A 25,316-nucleotide genomic window follows, 5' to 3' on the forward strand; every position below is an offset into this window, starting at 1 on the left:
TCTCTATTACTATTCTATTAATATTCTATCCATTATTCTGTTGTCTTAATGTTTTTAATCTTAGAATAATAGTAAAGGTTTTAATGCCAAATTGCTAGCTAAACAGCAATTGCTGCGAGCTGGTCTTGTATCTGTCCAGGGTGTACCCCGCCTGTCGCCCGGAGTCAGCTGGGATCGGCTCCAGCATGCCCCCGCGACCCTAAAGAGGAGAATCGGTATAGAAAATGGATGGATGAGATCTGTGTTAACTGTGTTAAAGCGTTCACAAACACCACGTCATTTAAAATGTGGTCATTTTTTAATGTAAATTGTTATTTAACAGCGATTGCTGTCACTTGTTTTCTAACCTATCTTGCAGTCGATCTGTCAGTTTCAGTAACTGGTCTCACTGGTCTTGTCGTCCGCAGTGTGCATTAAGCCATCAAAGCCAATCGCCAATCAGTCAAACAACACACAGGTGGTTTGGGTGTTACATCATTCTCATCACAACACAATATCAGTGAATGTTATTATTGTGTTATGTTTGTGACTATGTCACTTTCTTGGCTGTGCTGTGCATTCATGGCCGTTTGTTTGAATGTGGTTGCTGGAGAGGGTTCTCGACGTGCCGTCACAGCCAACATGGTGGCGCTTCAGAAAACTCACTGGGGGGTGTTTGACAATCACAGCTTCATTTCACTCTTATTTTATTGTTGTTTATTGGTGGATGATAGCAGTATGACAAAAACGTTTTAAGTGAGCACTTTCATTGTGTTATTTGTTCAACATTTTTGGTGTCATAACCACTTTAATATGACATGTCGTAAAAGATGTAATTGTACTTTGACGTTTCTGAAAACTGAACTGAACCCCTTTAGATTTTATGAATCACTAAGATATTTACATTCCAGCCAGATTGTTTCATGCAGTTTTGTATGCTGCTGTTAATCAGGATAACAAGGACGCCCTGTTCTGGAAGTCTGATCTAAGTAATTAGATCACATTAAACGTTGTAATTTTAATAAGTATTTGCATCATTGAATGCACCATGAGAGAAAATGAGACAGCGAGATCGGGAGGAGGAAGACTGATTGTCAACAAAATCAGGCTATGTTGGATTCTTAATCGAGTCACATCTCCTATAATGGATCTCAAAGTCCCAAAGCACTAATTAGCTGTTTTGACTGCCTTGTTTCAGTGAAACGCACACAAGCCTCATAAATGTGCATCGTTTATGTCTGGGTGTGGTTAAAGCCTGAAGCTATTCTAAAAATGATACTCTGGCCTACACTTATATTTTATTACAATTATCACAATCTTTAATCTAACGACTGAAGTTATCTAAAAACTGAACATTGTCTAAAGCTTTTTCCCCAAAGAAAGTTAAATCACAGATTAGACCACAGTAACTTTTTGATTTCCTCATTGAGGTCTTTGCATATACTGCTGTACTGAGTGAAAGAGAAAGGTTGAGAACTGACATTTGTAGAACAGTAGTAGAACGGCACAGAACACTCTGGCCACAGGGACTTTGAGCCGACATCAAATGACTTTTCTAACATAAAGCTGACAGGTTGACTATCATTAGCCAGTCAGCACAAGTTCACAAGACAAGAGACAGCTAATGAGGCTTAAGACTGCATTGTAAGTACACATTCAGCTGATTCATGGACACTTTCAGCATAGTTTTGTCATAATTTGTTTGGTTTTACTTCCATAAATCTACTATTTATGGAAGTGGCAAGAAAAGCGTTCAGAAAAAAATATGCAAATTAACTGCCAATGATTTAGGAAAAATCAAACGTGAAGCGACTCGGATCTCCCTGTCCTCCAGTGCGGGCATATTCCAGAACTGTAGCCTACCCGGAGTATCCAGAAGTCCAAGATATTCAGTGCTCAGGGACGTAACCAAAGTAAGGAAGGCTGAAATCCGACAACTACTGAATAAGACACAATCTTGAAACATCAAGATTGGGACAAGAAATACTGATTTTCGAAAGGTTTTATGGACTGATTGAATGAGCGTGACTCTTGATGGACCAGATTGGCGAGGCTCATGGCTGGATCAGTAATGGGCACAAAGCTCCATTGGTATTCAGACACCAGCAAGGTGGAAATGGTTCTCGTATGAGCCGGTATCATTAAAGATGAGCTAGTTGGAGCTTTTCGGTTTGAAGATGGACTTAAAATCAACTCCCGCAACTACTGACACTTTCTTCAAGCAGTGGTACAGAAAAAAAACCTGCATCTTTGAAGAAGACCATGATTATTATGCGTGACAATGCTCCATCACATGCATCAAAGTACTTCACGGCATGGCTTGCCAGTAAAGGCCTTAAGGATGAAAGAATAAAGACATGGCCCCCTTCCTTACGTGACTTAAACCTTATTGATAAATTGTGGGCTCTTCCTAAACGGGATGTTGACCATGAAGGAAAACAGTACACTTCTATAAACACTGTTTGGGAGGCTGTTGTTGCTGATGCATAAATAGTTGATTGTCAGCACATACAAAAATTGACTCTATGAATGGAAAGATTGACGGTGACGGTTATTGTCAAGAAAGGTGGCTATATTGGTCACTGGACCTGAGTAACCCCTTTTGAAATGCTTTTATTTGATATGACTTTCAAACATTCTACAAACATGGAACTCTGTGCTTGAAACAAAGGTATTTTAGTATAACAAAACAAGTGTATCAAAAGTGTATCGCTTCTGATCTCGACAACTGACAGCAATGACATCATAAAAGGGTATATTTGTATCATTCCATACAACGAGATCAAAGATGTGTAAAACAAAATACACAAGGTGATGACGTGTATAGAGCTGCATAATGTGGCACTGGTCAGATTACAGGAATGTAATGAATCCCCCTGAAAGAGTGAAAGCCATGCCATGGAACCACGGATACAAGTGAAGAAAAAATTGGAAACTGTAGTAATGTGAAAAGGGTATGGGTCGATTGAGTGATTTTAGCTGATGATACAAGGAGTTGGGGCCAAATTCTATTGAGGTGATGATGTAGTTCATACTCGATTAACTTTGTATTTTGGAAAATGGGGTGTGACAACTGTACATCACTAAGTATTGATGTCCTTGTCCTTTGAAGGATAAAAAGAGACAGACGGCTAAATTGTCTTCCATAATCAAGTGTGTGTGTGTATGTGTGTGTGTCATTCTGTATGCACGGAATTATTTTTAATTATTCAAGAGGAAACATTTACATTTTAACAGATGGGTATATGTTAAACTGGTCAATGCAGAATGACTTTTTATTTGATCTTGCACTGCCCGATAACAGTAAACAAGTTAATCTAATTTAAACTAGTATGTGTTAAACAAAAAAGTTATCATTTTGTAATTTTAAAGGGATAGTTCGGATTTTTTTTACATGTATGACATCTCCATCAGCAGTGTAGTCCATCAACGGCGGCTCACCCCCCACTTGGTTTCCTAATTCCAGTTCTGGTCGGAGTACATTGATGAAGAACGTAGTTCCAGGTAGTCGTTGAGGTTTCACAAGTAAGGAGTTTGGCTTCTCAAAACAATATGCATTCAAAAGAGTAATACATTTGCATCACAAAAATGCCTACTCGAAAAAATCTGACCTCACAAATTGCTCTGCATTATATTTGTCTCCCGCCGTATCCCTGCACACTGTCACCTCTCCATTCTTGTGTATGTGACAAAGATTATGGGCGGGGAAAACAGGAAGTGACATCAGGGATTCAGAGTTGAGTTTATCTTGGCGTGGGTTGCTTCCACAAGAGTCACCCGTGGTAAGGATTAGTGTGCCTGTTGTGAGAGAATTCAAACCTGCAATAAAAGCCTGTTGTTGTGGCAATCAAGTCTGGTGTTTGTGTGTCTCACCAAACATTACTGACAGCAAGTGACCAGTGTAGAACACTACATATCATCACATCTTTGAATGCGTCTTCTGAATGAGTTTTTTTTGTATTTTACTTCATTTAGCCAATTTTTATGCTTGAAAATGCTTAATTTAGGCAAAAAATCTGTCCATTTTCTATGCTGCTTATCCTCACTTGGGTCGCGCTGCAAAAAATGCATATTTGCCTAAATATACATTTTTTTGCTAATAATCGGCCATAAAACATCATGATTTATTAATTAATAAAGTTTTGAAAAACGGTGATAAAGTGAAGCCGTGAAATTCAAAGGATTACTGTATTCTTCCTATCAATGGTGTCTGCATTGGTTGTTTAGCTACACACCCTAACCGCACATCCAGGAAAACACGTAGAGTCTCATTATATTAAAAAGTTAAAATTATCAAAGTGCAGACGCCAGGCTTTCATGAGACAGACGAAATGTGGTGATACACATCGTAGATGTCTCCATTTACATTTTAGTTCAAGGCTGTCGTCCGGCACTTTTATCTTTTTATCCCCTTGTAAACTGTACAGACAGCCATCTGTTCACTTCTCTCGGAACTAACCAGCTGGATGCAACCTTTTGACTCTGTCATACATTTCCTGGCTGTAGCTTGTCTCATTGGTCCAACACCGACTGGTTTATTGTTAGAAAACACAGGCCATACCTGCTGTAGAGGAAAATAGTATTGGAATCTTGGAGAGAACAGCTGAGCCAAGGATGACTGACAGTGAAATTTAATCACTGGCTTTGGTGTCACTATATAGTGATACATCATGATCTTCCTTAAGTTGCTGAAGAGTTGTACATTATTTGCTTCTTTGAGACTAAAATCAGTCTTGATTGCATTTGAGCTTATATTTAGGTATCTTTATATTTAGGTATTTATTATATTAATTTGGGTGTGTTGTGCAGATGTGGAGTCTGTCATTGTTTTGTTTGAACGTATTGATGCTGAAAAGCACTAGTACTTCTTATACAACACATAAACCACCGCATTATCATACTGATTTGTTTTATCTGGGAGAAAATTGGTTGAAAATCCAACCATGAATTGCAGTCAAATATAATATGCATGAATTTGATATCTAACCTCAGCTCTACTTGAGCAATGTTGTGTTGACTGTCACTTAAAAAAACATTGCCTTTATTGCAGTAATTTGAAAATTTCAAAACCCTGGCTGGAAATTGCATTTTGATTTCAAATGTTATTTTTCTCCAGATAAATCTATACACTTAACATAATTCACTGGTTCTGGTCGGCATGTGTTAAATGCACTGCATGTTCTCATCCATAATACACACACTTTGCATCATTCATGTTTCTCAATATATCTTTACCACATATTCAAAATCAACAGGGTTGTCCTTTGAAATAGAAAAGTAGTCTTTCTAAAATTGAGACCCAGTTAAGAATTGCTTCAGAAGAAACTGGAACCATAGCCATAACTACATTCAGCCTAGGCCAAATTTCAAGTAGATGTTGTTAATGTCAAACTAGAAAGACCGTCTCTAGGAGGAGGAGGAGGTTTGCCCCATCACCTATTGTCTGCTAACAACAATGGCCAAATATCTCTCCCCCAAAGACTGTCTCAGTCAATGGGAAGAGTGGTCACTAAAAAGCTGTTATGGACTGAGGACACACTCTTGGGGTACTCCTGTGTTGATGATGATGATGGTGGAGGAGGTGTGGTTACCCAGCCTAAATTGCCAGGATCTCGGATCCACAGACAAATGATTTTGTCTACCAGCTTGTCAGGGTTGATGCCGTTGAAGGCCAAGCTGAAGTCGACAAACAGCATCCTGACATAGGAGTCAGGGTTTTCCAGGTGGTTCATAGATGTGTGAAGTGTCAGTGAGACGTCGTCTGTCGATCAGTTGGGCCTGTAAGCAAACTGGTATGGATCCAGGGTGGGAGGGATGCAGACTTTGATGTGGGTGGGCGATAGTCTTTCCATACAACAAAACAACACAAATCAAGGTCCTTGTCCTTCAGAAATGTTCCAAACAAATAAAGGAACAGAGTTAACCATCACTACTTTAGAACAAGCTATATTTCAGCCATGCAAATCAGTGCTGATTATATCTGTCACTGGACATCTTCATTCTTCTGGGCTTTGTAAATAGTCAGTGGGGATAATACATTGTCACTGTCTCTCTCTCTCTCTCACACACACACACACACACACACACACACACACACCTACACACACACACACACACACACACACCGAAACCTAAATCTATACCTGCTTCAATCAATCCTTCACAAAGTACTGCTCTGAACCCATCTATCACCTAAGTCCCCTCACCTTACATCTGCGTCGGGGATCACTAGTGGGGCATTGGACTGAGACCTGGTCCCACAGCACGGCCTGTACTTTCCAAGACCTAGTTTCTTCCTGAATCATTTTTTCACATTCTGTTCCAGACACAACCTTCCCTGATCATAGGATTTCAACCCATTAATCTGTTTTATTCTATGCCCACTCCTGAGGCTAAATAAATAATAGATTAATAACAGAATAATATATTTTTTCATTCACTCCCTGACTGCAGCTCATCTATTTAGGATTACCATGTTTACACTCAATTTCTAATAATGAACTAATCTCAGCACCCTTAAAACATCACTGGTGATAGTAGTAATTATGATAGCTTTTATAAAACAGAGTTATAAGAGAACGTGGCATGGCTCAGGAGATAGAGCAGGACGTCCAGTAAATGGAGGGTTCCTGGTTCCCAGTCACTGCTGTTGTTATTTTGCGCGACATAGATGCTTCACTGACAAAGATGCTTTCATAGGACCCGCACAATGCCTGCTCCTCAAGAGGATGGTTCTAATGCAGAGACAACTTTTGCTGTCTTCAAATTTGGTCACATTGTACATGTGACAAAAACACATTTATTTCATTGTTTTCTAACCTTGAGAAACAAAGTGTGAAACAAAAGGAAGCGAGTCCGTGGTAAAAAGCTGATGTTAGTTAGATAGTTAGCTTTCCAACAAGAAAATGAAAAAAAATTGAACAAAGGGGAGGGGGAACACTGATTAGTTGTTACTGGTTCAAATGGTTATCAGAATTGTTTTTGCAAATTGCTGCTGTCCAACGAAAACCCATGTCCGACGTAAAGTATCTTTGATCGCCAATGTATCTGTCTATTTACAGTGTCCATCTGAATTTATACAGCTTATCGGCATATTGATGAATGGGATGCTTTGTTTGGAGGCTATTTGTATAAAATTAACACAAAGGACGATAATTCACACAGGAGAGGCACAGGAAGTAAGATAATGTCTGTAATTCCTCTCAAGATGTACGCAGGCAACACTGTAAACATAAGCCAGCTTTTCATACTTGTCATATGCCAAAGGTTGTGGAAAATTGAAATGATTAGCTCCTAGCAGAACCCCATGAATAACACGCACACTTTTCAGTTAATCTGCTTTTTCCAGTCATCCTGTCTGTGCGAGCCTCTCCTGCAGGCTTATTCAGTCCACCAACACTGAGCACAATAGAGCTTACCCACAGCTGCACTGATAAGGACCTTTTCATGGTTGAAAGAACATTGGTTTCTTTACATCGTCATTGAGCCTCCTGCCATCAAGTAAATAGAACTGTGTGATGACAGAAGAGCTGTATCAATAGACTACTGGAGACTATTATGTCAGATGCCTTTCCAGTCCTATATTCATTTGTGGTGAAGATTCAGCCACATTCTGCTGAGCAAAACTGCTTTTCAGATGGTCACTGCATTTTTTTATACTGCTGATGCAACAATATCAATCACATCGTTTCCTAGATTATCATTTTTTGTGAGAACATATATTCAATACAGAATGTATCATGTGCGGGTGCTGGGGGAGGAGGGCGCAGTGGATGCTGTGACCGAAGGGCCTCATGTTTGGTTATGATGTGTGCTTGCTGTGCTCAGTGATGTTTTAAATGCAGAAGTTGAATTTCTTGCCATCCAACACATGCATAAAACTTGTCTTTTACTCGTATGTTGTACAGTGGATCCCCACATACTTGAAGTTCGGCATTCACAGCCTCGCAAATTCGCAAATATTTGGTCCAAAGAAAAATTCATTTTATTTATTTTTTTTTTTAGAAAATAGGCCATGCTATCCTCAAAAAACACATCTCATTCAAGTAAAAACGCTAAGTTGCGCTGTCCACTGTGCTGGGTTCTGTGTAAAAGGGAGATAAACCTTGCATCTTCTGTTATGCCTTATGTTTTCCCTGTCCTTGCACCGGCTCCCTTGGGGTACTGCTCCTTAGACTGTCAAAAAGTCTGTGTCCTGGTTAAAGACGTTACATTGCCTGTAGGTGTGAATGGTTGTCTTTTTCTATGCAATTTGTGAAGGTGTAGTACTGATCACCTGTGATACTGCACAGCATAAGCAGTATATATTATCTTTACTTAATTATAGCTTAAATTAGACCTATACTAGACATTTCTGCAAATAAACTTTGTGTAGCTGTAAAAAAAACAACTAAAACCACATGACTTCCTCTTTGGACAATGCCGCCCAGTGGCGAAGAGATTTGTGAATCGACAACTTCGTAAGGTTCTTGTCCTCCAGAATGACCCCTTGATTTTGTTACTGCTACTATCAGAGCCGAATTATCTTGGACAAACAACTGAACAACTACTGTATGTCTCCTGAACACTGCTGAAGTCTCATTACATTTTGTCTGAACAACTTGCTTCCTTGGCTGGAGGACTCCTCTGTAATAACTGCTCCAGACAGGTCTACTATTGCACTGATTTGCCTGCCAACCAAATCTGTGAAGTTGATTTCCCCTGCACAGTTCAACACCACTGAAGAGTGTTTGTTAACAACAAACATGTTATTCTACATGTACACACTTAATGCTATACATTATAGAAAGTGTGAAATTAATCACATCAATCAACTGACAGGCCAGTCTGTCAAACTTAAAAACAAATCTAAAGTGGAATCTCTGAGGCTGAATACAGTACGTTCCAGAATGCTGGTGAACCTCAGATACTGTATGTCCATCCATCCATTATATATAGTGCTGGGGTTATGGGTGAGACGGAGCCCATCCTCATCTGTTTGTATTTTTTAACCATTTTGGATAAGGATGTTTTTAAATTAAGACATTCAGGCTAAATCTGCTGCCATCATAAAACTTATTAACTTTGCAGGCAAAGTTTTAAATAACATTTAAACAACTGCCACACAAAAATAAAAGACATCAACAGCTGTATAATAAAACAAATTAAATAAAACTACCTTTTAATTATGCATGATGTCCACATAGCAAGAGCGGGAGGATTGCTGCTTGCATGAGAAATCTCTTTTTTTTAAGCACCGCCAGTTTCACGGTTGACATTCCATTCTTAGATTTATTATTATCATTGACATGATTGTTGCTTGAGATTTATTATACTTTATTATACGGAAATATGTGTTGCATTACACTGCGTTGCAGTAAGTTCCATTTCTGGTGTTGTGGTTATCATTGCTATCATTTGCCATCATAATACCCTTCACCTGGCTGCACAAAAAAGTTTTTTAAAAAAAGCAACATACAATTGTGGACTTAATCTGTTTAGATGCTTATTGAGCTGAAGTCTCTCAAGCTGAACCAGCATTTCATTTGATGTCACGCATGACAGCTGTTTTCTGAAATTTTGTGTGACTTTTTTTTTTCAGACGTTTCTGAATTGCACCACCTTAGGGTGCAGACTCTGCATCGGTCTCTTGTAGTGAAGAGGGCGCTCAGACTGAAGTCAAAGCTCTCAATTTACCAGTCAATCTATGTTCCCATCCTCACCTATGTCATAAGCTTTGTGTAGTGACCGAAACGACAAGATTGCGGCTACAAGTGGCCAAAGTAAGTTTCCTCCGTAGGGTGGCTAGGCTTCCGCTAAGAAATAGGGTGAGAAGGATGGTGATCCGGGAGGATTCACAGTAGAGCCACTGCTCCTCTACATTGAGAAGAGCCAGATGAGGCGGCTCGGGCGCCTGGTCAGGATACCTCCCCGGATGCCTCCCTAAGGAGCTGACCAGGGCACTTCCGACTGGTAGGATGGCTTGAGGAAGACCCAGGACACGTTGGAGTGACTATGTCTCCCAATTGGTCTGGGAATTCCCCAGGATTCCCCGGGAGGTGCTGGATATAGTAGCCAGGTAACGCAAAGTCTGAGCTTCTCTGTTTAGGCTGCTTCCTTCAACCCGACCCTAGATAAGGGGAAGAAGATGGAAAGATAGATGGCCCCTTTAGGGGAATTCAAATATACATTTTGCACTTGCACTTGCACTGTCAATTTAACTAAAACAGAAAATCACTAGTCTCAATAGGACTGTGACAGAAGCAGTTATATAAAGTTATTCTTAGTAGCTTGCCCGTGGGCTGCAACATAAACTTGACAAAACACCTGGGTTTCATTTAAATGACCTCATTAAAATCTAGGGGGCCTCGTACTAAAGTGCCATGCAAACACGGTGAGCTCCAGCAGCAAATAAATGGTCAGTACCCCTGGTCCCATAGTTTTAACTGCCTCTCTCTTGCTAGACCTGCTGTGGATAGCAGCTCCTCAAATTACGCTATAATGCCTTGCACTGAATTAAACTTTAATTGGGCTCATGCAGAGAACACTAACAACAACTCTCTCACACTTTTAACCTCTCACACATACTGTAGATGTGAACTGCTGCCGACTCACTCTAAATCATTTAGTGCCATGTGGATCTGCTGTCAGCCTCAATCTGTAAGCAGGACTGAACTGTGACAGCACTGGAGAGTGATAGGAAAAGTAATTGTCTTTCCCAAGCACCAAGGACAGACTGGCTATTAGATTTACTGGGTCAGGCTGCCAACTAATTACACCAATACATCGGGGATAAATCAATAAATTAATACCATACCATAAACACTACAGAGAGAAGATGCGGTCATTTCCTTGTTCCAGTGATCTGCTCAGCCTAATGTGTTTTTTTCTGTTACTGTTATCTTCCTCTATCATCTTCGTGCTGACTGCCGCCCAGTTAATTTCTGTCAAATGGCATAACACATTAGATCACTAACACATCTTGTAGAAGATTTTGCAATAGATTCCAAAGTTTGGTTTCCTGTTCATTTACATTCAGAGCGCATTTCTACCAGGCAGCATCAGCGTGGCACTGTGCTGCCTGGGAGTATTGTTTTGCTTCCAGACTATATATACAAACATATGGCTACTATGTCTGTTCAGACGTCGTAATAGCCGTGAGACTGGTGTGAAAAGTTCTTTGATTGACATGGAAACCTGTTTACCAAAAATGAGAAACCTTCACTTAAATGGGTCCATTTTGCACTGCTTGATTAAAGCATGGTGTATAAATATGGGAATATTTTCTGCTTCATTATTACTGTATCCTTCCTTAAAATAAATTAAAAAAGCATCTGATTCAGGCAGGAATGTTACACACCAATTCACAACTGCCCATCAGCCCACTGCCCACTGGACTTGTTCATGCATCAGAAGCATTATACGTAGCACCACGCTGTGCGCTCCACGCTGATGCTCACCACCTGATGTTCCTCAATGCATGCCAACTAATCCCCAGTTGTAGGATTTGTTGCCAATCTTGGATGCTTTGGTGTGGAGATTTTGTATTACCGATGTTTGTTATTCTCTGTCTGACTAAGTATAGCTACCTAAAAATCTTTGGGTGATCTTATCACTTGGTGCCATTGTCTCTGTAAATACAGTTGGAAATGTGCATGTGATGCTGTAAGGGCACAGTGATGGAAGACCACATTTTTCTTGTAGTCTGTATTTACAATGTATGCAGTATTTGTGAAGGAAGTGCTGCTGTCAAAAGCATGGAAAAGTACCAGTTGGTATTCACCAGGGGTGTCACGAGACGAGACGATGCACACGATTGGGTCTACGAGGCGAGACATGCTTTTAACAATACTTAACAATACTCAGAAATGTACAATGAAAAAATTGTTTTAAAAATATATGACAAAATATCATAATCTACTAACTTAATTTCTACTACATTACACAGGGATGAGCCGGCTCATCCCTTGTAACGTGTGCTAGCCGGTTGTGTTATTATATTTTATGGTTTTAAAAAATGTTAATTTTGAGCCATTTCCCTTTAATCGTCTTTGATACAATATTCTGTCAAGAATTCATGAATTATGCAGCATCATTTTTGGAAAACATGGTTTTGGACACATATATATTTCACTCTTTGCTGTGATTTATGGTACTTCAAAGGTACAATGCCCTTTTGTCTGCAGTGGAAGATTCTGACTGCAAACAACAGATGTGTGTGCAAAAAGTTGTAAGGGTTGGCGCATGTGTGTTTTGTTTACCATAGTTTATTGTTCAGCTTACTCTTTCCACTGTTTCATGTAATTTGTGTTCCAAATTGGAAGTTAATCAATCACCTTATTGCTGTAAATTATGTCAGTGGCTATTGTGCATCAACACTAAGAGCTTAGAGACAAGCACTGACACATGTCATGACATGTACAGTTACACATTGTATTACTAAGAATTGACATCACTGGGACGATCATGAAGTGTCAGTCCTTGCGTAAAATGGCAGCGTTTGTTTGTCATGTCGCTCTTTAAACTTGTTAAAAAAAAAATGGCTCGTTTGTGTTGATGGGCTCACCTTGCTCATTGTGAATATTGCCACACGGGGGCAAAAAAAAAAGCAAACACTTTTGCTGTGTGTGTACGCTAGCGGCCCTGCCTCTTACCACAGAGACAAAGTGACAGTATCACTGACAAAAGGTCTCATTCTGTTCGTTGTTGTTCGATAAAGCGTCTAGGTGCTGAAACAGTTCTTCCTGCCTGTTTGAAGGTGAGAGACGAGGAAAATGGACACACATGCACATGACAATATATGGAGGTCGGCAAAATTATCGACTTCATTTTCATGTATCATGTGATTAATTAATTTACAGTATTTATTATCACAAGACTTTTTTCTGAAGGATAAAACTTGTGACATCCCTATTACATACTGAACATGTTGAAACTTTTGGAAAAATTCCAAAACCTTTGAGTAGACTCAACTAGTAAAGTACTAAAGTTCTAAAGCAACAGCTTGAATTGTTAAATGAAAAGAGTTATTTGTCTTTATATCCTGAGCCTTGAGCACATTGTAATTTGGAAGCCACCGTAGTAATGAACCAATTCAGTCTTACAGGTATTTCTCTTGCAAAATAGTCTTGCACTTTTAAATCTTTATTTTCTCTTCTGCTGTAGTCTCTAGGTTGCTTAGAATTTACAGGCAATGTCCTCACACTGTCTCGAAATGCCAGCTTTTTCCAGAGTCGCTGCTCTGCATGAACAGCACCGCAAATCAATTGCCATTGTCCAAGTATTTAATATGTTAAACCAGACTCTGTCGCAGATGTCATCACGCATCCAATTATCTGATTGTGGGATTCGGTGACACTGAGTGAATGCAAATATGGTAATATTATGTTCTCAAAAAAATATGTATTATGTTCGCTGAATTCTTTGTGAAAAGCAGAGCCGAATACATGTTGTTATTGTGGTAGTCTTTGTGTAAAGTAGGCTAATGAAACTGTCTCCTTTTCTATTAGCATTTCCACCAATCTAATTGGCACTTTTAATTAATTGCTCGGCTAATATTTTTTTGACGATTTGATGAAATCAGATATAAATTTTCAATTTACCAATCTGATCAATGACATTGTTAGAGATTATACAGTGTAATGGATCAGTGCATTGTCAATCTAATATCTTCACAGAAATGCCTTCGGGACACACACACGCACATGCACATGCCTCCTCCTTTAGGGGATAAATGCACTGGATCTTGCACCGAGTTCTCAGACAAACGTCTTCTAAGTCAACCTGAACAGTCCTGTTATGATCGATTTTTATTTTTTTTGAAAACCTTTTAAATTGTGTGATCATTGACCACTTCTCCAATAGTAACACAGTCCCAAAAATGGGGAAGAAAGGCTAAAGAGAAGAAACGGGCTTTGCAATCAGCTTCAAGCAGCTAGTTTGAATGGAAAAGCAGCGGTATGGAACTATTCTGAGTGAATTAGTAAGCTAAAACACAAGCCATCGGTAATCTTTATCCATGTACTAGTACTGGAATGCCAACTACAGGTGATTGATGTTTCCATCATTGGTACGGTTAAATGCTTTAACCCAATCGGGGCATTGTTTGAGTTAGTCAAGACTCTTTTCTGTGTCCGACAACATCATCTTTCTCATACTCAATTCCTTCATCACAATATGTTGCCTTGCTGTGTCAAATATTGATTATTTTCTACATTTCGAATGGATATTCACATGTTAACAATTTTTTCTTTTGTTTTGGAAAAGAGCACAAAATCTTGAACTCATAATTTTTTCCCAAATGCTGTGAAATACGCCAATGTCATAGATTATCATATGTAGTAGGCCTTATTAAATGGAATAAAGAGCAACAATGGAATGACCAAATGAAAAATGGTCATAGAAAGGGCAGTCTTCTTTCATACTATAGTGCGATGATGTATGGATTGCTGATGTACAAACATAAAGCAATGCTTATGCAGCCAACCTGTATTTTTGTCAGTGTTTTACAGAGTCTTTTGGGATATTTTTACTTCTTTAACTTTCACATATATGAGCAGCAAAACACTCATATATCAAAGCTTCTCAGTAGAGTCACATGTAATCAGCTGGGGGAATCTGGCAGGACAGACACCATAGGGATAAAGTCACTAGAAATAGATAGACTTTATTCAGGGCAGAGAACAGAAAAAGCAAAATGGAGCATCATAGTGAATTAAGAGCAAAGTACAAAAATCATCTAAGCTTACTGTAATTAATCTATACTATAATTCTAACCTCTGGAGGTCACATGTCAGGGAAAGCACATGTCCTATTAGGGAATGTCCTGTTGTCAGTACAGTCCTGTATTCCACTGTGCTGTCAGGTTTTTAAAGTAGGGCATATGGACAGAAATATTGTTTTTACAGTTCATTCTATACATTGCTTAAAGGTTAAATGAAATGTAGGTCTCTCTACCTGCATACCTGGTAGTAAGGTTATGCAATAGGGCTATGTATTTTAAAGTGATTCATTCATGTTATTATTTTCTGTCTTACTTGCTGTTCCTGCACACTTTCTCTAAAGCTACTGCATATAATTTGTATCTCCGAGATCAGGGGTCGCCAAGACGTTGATCGCGATCCATCAGTCAATGTTTGGGACTTTCCGGTCGATCACGAGAATATTAGAAAAAAAATGTATAATCACATCAGTGCCCTCCCCTCGCAGAGAGTGACCAACAGGCACACATTTTGTCCACTGAACACGCCCGTACACCCAGCCCAGTCCGCAAAACCCGGCCGCAGGTACCAGCTCACGCATGACGGCTCCCTTCGCCTCGCAATCAACAAGGTTGAGTGGCAAGTGTGCAGAGGTTGAGAGAGAGGGACTGAGAGACCACAGCGATGTACCTGCACACACAACAGTAATTATTGCACATTAATATGGCTCAAAATTTGCCTTTGCTACCTAAAATTTAAGGCATAAATATAACTGTATGGACATGCACGTCTAAAAAATCATGGAGCTGCAGTGACAGCTCGTTAGGGCTGACTGTTGTAACTCATTCTCTAGCCCTTCTCTGCTTTACCACCATCACTTGCCCATGACAATAAGCCAAATAGAGTTGTGGTTTGCTCATGGAGCCCATGCCAGAAGCTTGACCCCGATGAAGACCAAGCATCACTACAGAAACAAAATAAAATTTAAAAAACTGCAAAAATGGTAAAATAGAACAAAATGCACTGACAAAAGATCAAATGTTGACACCAACAAACATTAACACAAAGTTTTGTATTTAACCTCCAAACAAAAACAGACAAAGCTGTAAATACTTTTTATTTTACTTTAAAAACCTTTCTACAACATAATTAAATATATTTTCTATTATATTAGGGCTGTCAACGTTAATGCTTTAATAAATAAAACACATTTCCCTTAACGGCACTATTTTTTTATGCACTATTAATGTGCGAACGTCTTGTTTGACTCTCGGCCCACCCGGTAGATTGAGGAAACGCAGTGGGAACAAATATTGAGCAGAAATGGACAAAGAAAAGGAGGAAACGCAGTGGGAACAAATATTGAGCAGAAATGGACAAAGAAAAGGGTATTTTGAATGGTAAGTTTAGCTTCAAAGCCCTGGCAGATGGCTCTTGCAACAAGATCATAGTTATTTGTGTCTACTGTCCCTGTGCTTTGAGTTGTCACACAGTACGTCGACTGTCAGAGAGAAGCGAAGGTACTGGAGCACTGTTGGTATTTTTTATTGTCATTTATACAGTGGTACTTTGGATCTTAATGAGGTTTTAAGTAGAGCTACAATATGCAAAAGCAAGAAGGCGGAATGCGACAAAAAAAATTTGAAACTTGTAATTTAAAAAAAAAAAAATTAAATAGGTTATCACCTGATCAAAAGTTTAAGACCACGGGCTATAAAAGCCAAAATCTGCTCAAAATGTTCATTTTGTTGTCAGGCATTCACACCGTCATGCCCTCCTGATGGCTAAAGCTAAGAAGCTTTCTCTTTTTGAACCTGGTCGGATTGTCGAGCTGCATAAGCCTCTCGCAGCGGCGTGCCATTGCTGCTGAGGTTGGGCGCAGTAAGACAGTCATTTTCAATTTTTTGAAAGATCGTGAGCATTATGGAACAAAAAAGTCAAGTGGTAAACCCCAAAAAATCACACCTGCACTGAGCCGGAGGATCAGATTGGCTGTCCATCAAGACACGGGGCGGTCTTCGACAAATTAAGGCCCTTCCTGGTGCCGACTGCAGCGCAATATTCATCAGACGGCATCTGCGGGAAAAGGGTTTAAAAAACAAAAAACAAATTCAAAGACCTTGTCTCCTTCAACGCCACAAAACTGCTTGTTTAGACTTTGCCAGGGAGCATCAAACATGGGACATTGAAAGGTGGAAAAAAGTTTTACACTGATGAGAAAAAATTTAGCCTTGACGGTCCAGATGGCTTCCAACATTACTGGCATGACAAGGAGATCCCACATGAGATGTTTTCTTCCTGGCACAGTGGAGGGGGTCCATCATGACTGAGGGCCCTCGTCTGTGTGGTACCAGCTGGGTTCTTCAACAGGACAACGCTGCAGTTCACAATGTTCGCTTGACCAAGGACTTCTTGAGGGAGAATAACGTCACTCTTTTGGACCATCCTGCATGTTCCCCTCATTTAAATCTCATAGAGGACATTTGGGGATGGATGGCAAGGGAAGTTTATAAAAATGGCCATCAGTTCCAGACAGTTGATGCCCTTCGTGAAGCCATCTTCACCACTTGGAGCAATGTTCCCACTAGCCTCCTGGAAACACTTGCGTCAAGCATGCCCAAACTAATTTTTGAAGTGATTAACAAGAACGGTGGAGCTACTCATTCTTGAGTCCAGCTGAGAAAATTTTTCATTCTGGTTTGGAGAGTTTTTTGTTATGTTTTGAGTGATGGTCTTAAATTTTTGATCAGCTTTGATCTACAGTCTATTTCAGTTTAATAGTTGTTTTCAATAAATTACTTTTTCAAAGTGTTTTTTGTCTACCTCCCCCTTCTTGGTTTTGCATATTGTAGCTCTACTTAAAACCTCATTAAGATCCAAATGTCCAAAATGCAAATTCTAGCAATTTTTCAACTGGTATATATATATGCCATAGAAATAATTCCCTGATGTTGAGAGATCTGGGTTTCAGAATGATGACAATAGCCTTCGGAAATCTACAAATTTTATGAAGGAATTACTAAAGTGGTTGCTACTGAGAACAGTGAACTCATACAGATGTTGTCCTCACATGCACCAAGGCTGCCATCTTTGTTCAGGTGCCAATTAATCATATTCTCCCTCATCAACCAGCAGCTCAGCTATGCCAGGGCACTGACGGTTGATATTATCAGTAATGACCAGAGAGCTTACAGAGATGATCAGTAATAGCACGTGGGTTCGTGCAGAAAGATCGGTTTCTTAATGACCATAAGACTAATAAGTTTATTGTGGTTGAGTACACCCACATCACTTGACTCATTTTCATTTATAAGGATTCAGGTAGAAACCGCCCACCCCTCTTGTTCCTGTTTGACTTCCTTTCTGCTTGGCAGGCAATACAATGTGATAAAATCAAGAATGTATTAGAGTTTCATTCCACATACCATAAGACTGTTCCACTCTTAACACTTTATTGCACCACTGCTCCTTATAGCGCTTTAAACTTTTTACATTACTGTTAATGTAACTAAAAACTGTGCTATACTACTTTAAATAAGCAAAATAATCTTCCAACAAGAGCTGAAATGTCAGATTGCTTTGCTTATTTTAAGGTCTACAGAGTCATCCCTTGCCACTTTGCGGTTTGAATTTCGCCGCTTCACTATCAGGTTTTTTCCAAAATATATCAATACATCAAGGTGTTTCGTTGTTGAATACGGCCTATTATTTTGCTTAAATTGAGCAATTCCAAGCATACAAATGGCTAAATGAACTAAAATACAAGTATAAGGCACCCAGAAGACGCGTTCAAAGACGTTGATCATATGTAGTAGTCGAACATTACAGTAATATTACTGACACCTAGTGACCATTGTAGATGTGACACACAAGGACTTGACTTGATCACTTTTATTGGAGGTCTGAATTCTCGCAACAGGCACAAAAATCCCTAATTAAAAACAAAGACCATAACCCACAGCAAGCTGAAACTCTTAACCCCCAACGTCACTTCCTGTCCGTCACTCACTGCTCCTCTAGGGAACACATTTTATAGCAACACACATACGCATGAGTTATTTCTTAAATGGCTTATTTTCTCTTATTACATCTACAATATTTGGTAATACAAGTGTAAAGGTGACTATAAGGGTGTTACTTAATGTCTAGAGGGCTCTAATAATGTTACCTGTATTTAGAAGGTTGTAAACAGGTTGTCTATGTTCTAATAAAGAAAATATTCCATATATAAGTAAGGGCTCTTACTTCACTTATCACCTTATCACCTTCAGCGGATTCGTTGTTTCACAGACTTTTTTAAGTTACATTTTTTTAAACAGCGATTGAACGCACATTGTGTTCTGCCTACTTGTGGTGTATTAGAGCAATCTATCAGTGCTCTGTTGTGTGTCTGTCACTAGCTAACTGCGTGAGCTGCTTACAAACCTCCAACAAACAATAGAAGACGAAGTAGAAGAAGCTAACCAGCTAAAGGAATCTTCAGTTCGAGTAGGACGAGGAGGAGGATGACGGCAGGAGCAATATGTTTTAACAAGGATACAAAAACACAACAGCCGAACGACACCAGGACGAAGCACGATCACGCATGAGTCAGTAATAATTTATTGTGGCCAACCCAGTAGATTGATCATTAAAACTTAAATGGAATTTGAACTTTGAGAGTGTTTAAAATGTGAGAAAATGTTAATGATTGTCTGAGAAAAGTGTTTGAAGTGTACTGTGAGGGGTTTAACAGCTTTAAAACATATACGTACAATAACTGTAAACAAAGTTGACCACTTTGCAGATTTCACTTATTGCAGGCTATTTTGGGAACCCATCCCCTGTGATAAACAAGGGAACACTGTATGTCAGAGTTTAGGACATATTATTCAACACCAACACTTAAAATAGCTTGCTTCTGCCTTCATTTTGGACCAAGAATACTGTAATATATCAAAAAATAGGCAACAAAACTAAAATAATACATACTGTAAACATAAACAAAGCATTTCTTTAAAGTAGGAAATGCACATATTTAAATCACCACATGTAACTAGGTCATATTTAATATGAAGGGGAGCACACTCAGTTAGGCCCAGAAAAGTGTGACTGTGAACTCATTTGATTCAATTTATGTTTTTTTTTCATAAAAATCTATAGATTCGTTCATAACCAGTGCAGTCGTCCCATGCTAGCTATTAAAATAATACAGCCCGCAGGCTACCCATAAAATTATGTGTTATGTGTCTGTCCATCTGGTCCTCGTTGGGATTCTGAAGTTGCAGTGTGTAACGTTGTTGTTAAAGAGATGATAACCTATTCTGGTGAAGCTCCTAACTCTCTGGAGGTTCATGCGACTGAGCTGTGTGTGGTCAAAGTACAGTTAGCGAGAAGTGTTTCTGAGCTGTCAGCGGTCTCCCTGTATAGTCAAAAGGTGTAACAGAGAGAAGAGAGCGGCCCTAAAAGCTGCCGACAGTTTCGCTGACAGCGAATTCTCCTGACTGCATGGTGGTAGTACTATTACCCTGCTCACAGAACAGTCAAGCTGAAACAGAAGTAAAAGCCAAGTATTGTTAGAGGGATTAGAACTGGAAGTTCTCTATATCTCGCTCTACATTTGTAATTACAGTACATTTCAGAAGTAGGTACGTTTTACATACTGTATGTGGACTGGAAATCAGGTAAACCTGCACGATGTCATGTGATTTAACAGAGTAGGTCTAACTGTCAACACAAATACTGTGGAACCTCGGTTTTTGTCATTAATCCATTCCAAAAGGTCAGATGAAAACCAAAACATTTTTTTCCATAGGAAATAATGTAAACTGTTCCAGACAGAGAAAAATTTTAGTTTTACAAGCAGAAAACAAATAACACAAATGACAAATGAACTGGATAAATCAACATTTAACATCACTTTTACATGCATTGAAAACTAGCAAACACAGATGAGTGGAGAGAGGAAGGGAGGGGGCAAAAGAGCCACGCGGCCGCTGTTTCATTCGACCCCGTTACAAACACAGAGTAGACAATTAAAGAGTAGGCGGTTAAAGCACCTTATTGTAAACTTCAGCAGCAGGTGCAGTCATTACACACACTAGCCTGGCACACTTTCTGTGATGTGTCTCCCTTAAACCGTTCACCCTGCAACCAGTGTTAACTAGGAACCTTTATATTACAATCATATTCTTTCTTGACTTCAGCAGTGTTTGTCAACTTATTTATCAAAATTGTGGAAACTTTCTTTGGCATCATGGTGGGTTATTTTGAATAACCCAATAAAAAAAGCACAGACTGTCTCACAATCAGAAATATGCAGTGCAGTTGAATGCCACATCAGTGCAAGGTCCACAGTGCTTATGAGGAGGAAGAAAGGAGACAAAAACTGAGTTGTTCATTGTTTGATGTGTGTTTTATGGACAAATTAACCACCCAGACACACACACATAATAAAGCTGTTATGCACTGCTATAGTGTCCTAACTCTAAAAGGATCACTATCCATTTTTCACAGAGACTGAGTCGAATGAATCACCTGAGTCTGGAGACTCGATTGCACTGAATGACATGTGAGCATACTGATTAGCTTGTTCGGCACACTGTTTGGCCGTACAATAACTGAGACAGTGTATGAAAACCAAAACATATTTTTTCCATGAAATTAGGCTGCTAACATAGTTTTGGCATGTTGTTTTTCCAGCAAGGGTGCCGTCACTTCGAAGAGGATGACGCACAGTCTACAGTGATTTGAAGCTCTAACTATATAAAAATACATTTTGACATTATAAAGAAATACACACCATAAACCTTGCAATCCTACCTACACTTGGTGTTCCCAGGGTCACTGGTTATCTCAGATGAGACGTGAGATTCTTTTTTTCATCGGAGTTCAACATCTGCCGCGGTCCAAGCAGTCAAAACCAGAAGCTGTAGTAATTCTACACTTGATCAAACTTACTTATGATTTGTCGCTGCATAAGACTTCAAAACGTGATATTAGCGTCCACGTCACGTCCACTCCTTCCTCCAATTCACTACTTCCTGAAGCCGCACTCTAAGCATCATGGGAACTGTAGTTCCGTTAGCCATAAATAAGCCACATCACTGAATAAGCCGCTGCGTTCAAAGTGTGAGAAAAAATTCTGACATTAATGAAAAACAATTCAAAATGTTGAGTCTCGCAAGGAGTAAATAAGGGCATTTTTTAATGTAAATGTTACAATTAAGATTTGAGTAAACAGTGCCCTGTTGTCATGAAATATACCGAAAAGTTTTTCTTCATAAACTGAAACAGAACAAGTGATACTTTACTTTAATATGCTAATTGGCTAGAAAATTACTTACTATTTACTACTTATTACTTACTACTTACTACGCTTTTGGTACCCTTTCCAGAAGAATGACCAATTATTACAGACTTAGGGTGAATGAGACCCATTCTCTTCAGAAAAAAAAAAAAAAAATCAGAGAAAAAAATGTTAAAAACAATATTTTGTGTCAAACTCATCCACTTCACCCACTCACTCACTTCATCACAACCAGTAACTTTTTTGTTTTGTGCATTGCTGTACCCCGATGTTGTAATTGCAGCTCTTGTGTTTGGATGTGTCTATCACTTTGCCATCTCTAAAGTTGCTTGCAGGTGCTCAGGGTTGCGTGCAAGGTCGGCCTGTGACCTCTGTTGTGTTTGTTGGGTTTCCCTCCCCTCTTCATTCCCCACTAATATACAACATTGCAGTCTATATCTGTATCTGGTAATGTTTCATCACAATGGCTAGACAAATGAGGTGGCAATAAGTTTCTCTTCCCTACACTCTTCTTTTGCTGCGAATCCAAACGCAATTGAAGTGCAATAACATGGATGAGTTGGATTGTTAAGAACCACGAATACTCGCAACAAAATCCCGTCAAATTGCTTCAGAACACTCATGGAGTCATCTTTCTCTCCTCAAAGACGACAAGACTGTGAAGTCTGAAGTCTCGAGAGTGCTTTTTAGTTTTAATACTGCAGTTAAGAAATAATACATTACAATTTGATATGTGACTTTTAAATGATTTATTCATTTACTGGTGTGTGTGTGGACCCAGAGGCAGATCTTTTCTCTTCCGTTATGTTAGATAGCTACATCAAACCCCCATTTTTCACATCATTTAATGTCTTTTAAATAGTAAATGTTGGTAAAAGGTTATTGAGTAAAGAAAGGGCAATATAAGACTGTGGTTGTGGTAATTAGTGTGAAGAAGATGAACTATATGTGTAAAATCAATGCCAAAGACGGTGGCACTTCCAAAGTTGAACAGTCATTTCTTTGTTCAGAGGGCAACCAGCCGGGATTGTAACAACTGTGGGACAAGGGTAAACGCCCTTATAGTGATGGATGTCCGTCCAACATTTGTGTTCCAAGCTGCATCCGTCACGGCTGAATAGAGCCTATAGGTCAGGGCCAGCCGCGGCTTATACGATGAAGACGGATGGGAAGATGAAAAAGGAAGCCCGAGCACAACATGTTAAGGCTGGAGGTGACCCTGAGTGCTGGGAGCTGGTGCTGAGTGAGAGTAAGCTACAGGTTGGCCAGTACTGGCCGGTCAAACATTCAAGTGGCTGCTGAGCAACCACGTGGGCTACGCGTCCTGCATTCTGGTGCTGCACCACAAAAAGAGGGACAGGGGTGACTCGTCCCAGTCGCCCCTTGAAGCCAAAAGAGACACCCTGGTGTCTTACACAAAGGCTCTTCCCAGAGATGGTGGCAGCCATCCACAATCGAGCCATGCTGAGGGGATTCACAGATGTCAGGGCAATGGATGATAGAGTAGTGCGTTTTAGGGTGTATACCAAAGACTCCTACTTTGCTCTGCATGAATCCCACAGCAAGTAATCTGAAGGTGGGAGAAATGTTTTCTGTCTGCCCAATGAAGTGATTTTTATTTTTACTGATATGATGTGTGTATGTACAGTGTTCCCTCGTTTATCGCAGGGAATAGGCTTGCAAAATAGCCCGCAATAAGTGAAATCCGCAAAGTAGCTAACTTCTTTTTTTTACATTTCTTAAATATGTTTTAAGGCTGTAAAACCCCTTACCATACACTTTTCTCAGACAGGCAATAGCATTTTCTCACATGTCTCTTGTTTAAACACTCTCAAAAAAGTTCAAACCTTCGTTTGAATTTTAATGATCAACCTGCAGGTCAGACACAAGAAATGATTAAGTCACTTACGCATATTTCACTGTGACTGTGCCGTTTCGTCCTGGTGCCGTTCCACTGTACTGTAGAGTTTTTGTATCATTGTTAAAACATATTGCTGCACTAATCCTCCTGTTACAGTCCTCCTCCTTTGAACCAAAGATTCATTTACAAGCTAGCAAGCATGCAAGCTAGCGATGACACAGGAGACACGCAGGGCGGCACGAAGGAGGTTGATTGACAATGGTCCACAGCCAATAAGGACGCTGAAAACAATGGGCGGTGCAGACAGACGTTCATACGCTGTAATAAAAAAAAAGAAGCACTGAAAAAAATTTGGCAAAGGTGAACCGCGATAGAGCGAGGGAACACTTTACACTGAACAAAAACGTAAATGCAACATTTTATTTATTTATTTATATATCAAATTTAAGGGTGACTTTTTCGTCTATTTGATGGCACCACCAGGTCAAGAATCTGCTCCAAAAAAAAAAAAAGTTTTTGCTCACATTTTTCTTAACAACCTAGACTGAAGAAGTCTGAAGAAGGAAGAAGGATTTTATATTTTATTTGTTTACGTTATGCCCGCTCGTTGTGTGGCAGGCCTGTTCACACTTCCAAAAGATGCCATTCGCTACGTCAGATTCGTCGGTATTATGTTTGGCACATTTCAGAATCAAAATCAGAATCAGCTTTGGCGCAGATGGAAATACATAAACAAAAGTCAAAAACTGCAAGAGCGTGCCGAGGTGGCAGTAAGTACATTTTTTTTATATTCCAGGAATCTTAGAATGTGGGTTTTCACGCCAACATTTCAAGGCAAGCTAAACAGGAACTGCGGCTCACTCGTTTGTATCTTATAGTCTCTGCTTAGAGCTGGCAGTGTCGATCACTACCAGTCAAACAACATGCCTGTTGTGGCTGATTTTTTTGTTTGTTACAGTAAATCAGATTCTCACTGAACTGCTTTGTCCACAAGCAGAGGCAGCACTGGCTTCCAAAACTGATATGGCGCCAGCCGACAGCGCTTATTCTGTAAATGTTGAAAACGTAAATGTAAATGTCGTAACAATGTACAATGTGTTAATAACTACTCATTACAACACTATCAGTCAATATGTGAATATTTATCTTGGGTTTGCTGTCTGTTCATGGCTGTTTTGATGAGTCCGGGTTCCGGATAGTGTTCTCGGCGGCTGTTCAGAAAATTCACGGCGGGGTGCTTGATAATCACAACTTTAAGAATGTTTTATGACATAAATAGAGTACTCCGATCAGGGTTTTATGCTGCCGATTCCAATACCGATTGATTAACTGCACATTTTTCTGTTTATTTATGATGAGTGCTATTGGCCAGGGTCGCCATTAGACAATTCCAAGGACCCCTGGCTAATAGGTAATGTTCACTAAACAACAACACACAAATAGTGTTTGGAGGAAAAGACATCATTAATGTAATTACACCAATTAACACTTGAAAAAGTTAGTACGTACT

The sequence above is a fragment of the Dunckerocampus dactyliophorus genome, chromosome 12 (genome assembly GCF_027744805.1).
Source record: "Dunckerocampus dactyliophorus isolate RoL2022-P2 chromosome 12, RoL_Ddac_1.1, whole genome shotgun sequence".
Taxonomy (NCBI): domain Eukaryota; kingdom Metazoa; phylum Chordata; class Actinopteri; order Syngnathiformes; family Syngnathidae; genus Dunckerocampus; species Dunckerocampus dactyliophorus.